The sequence below is a fragment of the Phoenix dactylifera genome, unplaced genomic scaffold (assembly GCF_009389715.1).
Source record: "Phoenix dactylifera cultivar Barhee BC4 unplaced genomic scaffold, palm_55x_up_171113_PBpolish2nd_filt_p 002025F, whole genome shotgun sequence".
Lineage (NCBI taxonomy): Eukaryota > Viridiplantae > Streptophyta > Magnoliopsida > Arecales > Arecaceae > Phoenix > Phoenix dactylifera.
In genome coordinates, this window is record NW_024069301.1 from 1 (window position 1) to 2,920 (window position 2,920).

Consider the following 2,920-nt stretch of genomic DNA (forward strand, 5'->3'; position numbering starts at 1 on the left):
CTACACTAAGATGGCAGAAGACCAACTTTCGGAAACTGAGAGCCGAGTCGACTCCAAGGAAGTTCGAGTCGACTCCAAGACTGGATGAGCCAAAAGACAGAGAATCGGGAGTTCGGGCTCTGAGATTCGAGTCGACTCCCAGGACAGTCGAGTCGACTCGAGTGGACAAAATTCAAATTTGGATCCACGGACTACAGAGGATGAGCCGACTCCAAAATTGCCAGGTCAGCGCCAGAAGTTGGCGAGTCGACTCCGGGTTAAGTCGAGTCGACTCCCAGTCAAGACGGCAACTTTAATTCAAACTTGGAACAGTTGCCGAGTCGACTCCGGAAAAGCTCGAGTCGACTCCTGCTACAGCCGAGCCGACTCCTGATCGCGCGAGTCGACTCCAAACCCAACGGTCATATTGTCAGGAGCTGCAGACTGGTTCCAACGGCTCTATTTTTGGCTCTAACGGCTATATTCTTGTTTCCACGTTATCAAAAGCTATAAAAACAAGAAGAGAGCTAGGAGAGAACGGATGGAAGTGGGAGAAAACATTTAGGAAAGAGATTACAAGGAAAATCTCCCATAAGCACAAAAAGGGCCATCCAAAGAGAAATAGAGAGAAGAAGAGCTTCCAAGTGAATCCCAAAGCTTCCTCTCCATCAGTCGTGCTGCCCTCGGTGATCCTCTACTTCGTGCCAAATCAGAAGAGGGTCAAGTAAAGAAGAAGTCGAGCTCCTCCATCTTCAAAACTCGTTTGAGGGCTTCTCTTTACTCTGTTTGTTTATATTGTTATATTTGCTTGTTTAAGAAGCTTTGATTTGTTTTAAACCTTTGTTTTATTATCTTGTAACTTGATTCAATCACGGGATTGAATCAAGGGGTTAAGGTTTGTTGGTGAGCCAAAGGGAAAACCAACGGTGTAAGGTTTGTTGGTGAGCCGAAGGGAAAACCAACGGAGATAGGTTTGTTGGTGAGCCGAGGGTAAAACCAACGTGAAAGGGTTTGATTGTGAGCCCCGGGAAAACAATCGGGGTTGGTTCTAGTCGGTGAGCCTGGGAAAACCGACCAGAGTTCGTTGTGATCTCGCAAAACAACAAGTTGGGTTGTGAGCTTGTAAAACAACCGAACTGTAATCTGTAGGATTATAGTGAAATTCCCAAGAAGTCTTGGGGAGTGGATGTAGGTGCTGGGGTGCACCGAACCACTATATGTTTGCTGTGTTTGTAATGCTTTTTGTCATTATCTAACTCACACACTTACTCACTTAGATAAATTGCTTGCTTAACTATTATCCGCGAATTCTTTAGTTGCAAGCATACTCAATCAAGTCACATTCTATACATCAAACTGTCGCTAAGTTTAACTTTCACTGCGCATATATACAACTTAGCATAATTAATCAAAAAGTGCTAGAAGTAGCTTAAAAGTTTTAAAAGACCCAATTCACCCCCCCTCTTGGGTTGTATCTACTGGGCAACAAGTGGTATCAGAGCAGGTGCTCAAATATTATTTGTAGTCTTAACCGACTAGAGCCAAAGATCATGACAACCCCACATAACGTATTACTTGCTGAGGACTTTCCACAAACAGACCTCCACTGTTTGATGGATCTAACTATATTCAATGGAAAGCTAGAATGAAAATCTTTACTCAATCACAAAACTATGAGTTATGGAATGTCATAACAAATGGCCTACACACACCCACGAAATTAATTGAAAGTATGTTCGATAAAAATTTGGCTGAACTAAATGCTAAGGCTATGAACCTTCTCTACTGTGCATTTAATAAAAATATTTTCAACCAAATTTATATATGTTCATCTGCCCAAACAAATATGGGATACTCTTGAAGCAACTTATGATATTTTCGAAGAACCCCATGTTAGTTTACTTGAGGATAATTGCAAGACTAACATTGAGCATGCAGGAAACACTCTAAATCAGGAAGAAAGATTCAAAAGCTTCCTAAAGACAAAGAAGAAGAGGAAGCTAGAAGAAAGGAAGAAAGAGATAAAAAGGAAGAAAGCCTTGACCAAGAAAGAGTCAAGCAAGAAATTAAAAGTTAGGAGCAACAATGATGATATTAGCTCCAAGGAACTACAAGAGGTAACTAACTCGTGCTTTATGGCACAAGAAGACAAGGTAAAATCTGAATCTACTCTTACCTCAAATGATTTTCAAGAAGAATTATCTTATGATGAATTATTAAATACTTTTCATGATTTGTATGGTGAATGTAGAAAATTAGCTGTGAAGAATAAAAATCTTAAGAAACTAAATCTGAAAATTTCAAAAGAAAGAAATTCTAATAATGAAATACAAGATAAACTAAATTCTGAAATAAAATTTTAAGGTTAAATTCAGAACAATTAATTCAGAAAAATCAAAATTTAATTAAAGAAAATCAAAACTTAAGTAAAGAATTAACCAATTGAAGTCTTTTATTAACAAATTTACTGTAAGTTCAGCAAGATTAAAAATGATGTTTGAAAGCCAACATACAGATTTGTGATAAATCAAAATTTGGCTTAACTCCTTCACTTAGCAATGAATCCCTAAAAGAAAAGGTTATCAATTCACCAAGCAATCCATTAATAAGATAACTTATTTCAAACATTGAAAAGAATGGGCATAACAACTTTACCTATCGTTCTAACATAATTAAATCAAGTAGTAAAGTTATTACAATTAAACAAATTTGGGTTCCAAAAGGAACTATATGTCCTAACTCTCAAGGATCAAGCAAGCTTGGGTACCCAAAATGAAAATATGAGGATGTAGACATAGATGTGCCAAGATACCCATGAAACAAATAGATTCATACAAATGGGTATTCTAGACACATTGAAACTTAAAATATACTTATGAAAGTAATTTTAAATAATAATAATAATGAAATCAGTAATCCTTGCATCTCATCATTATTTTTG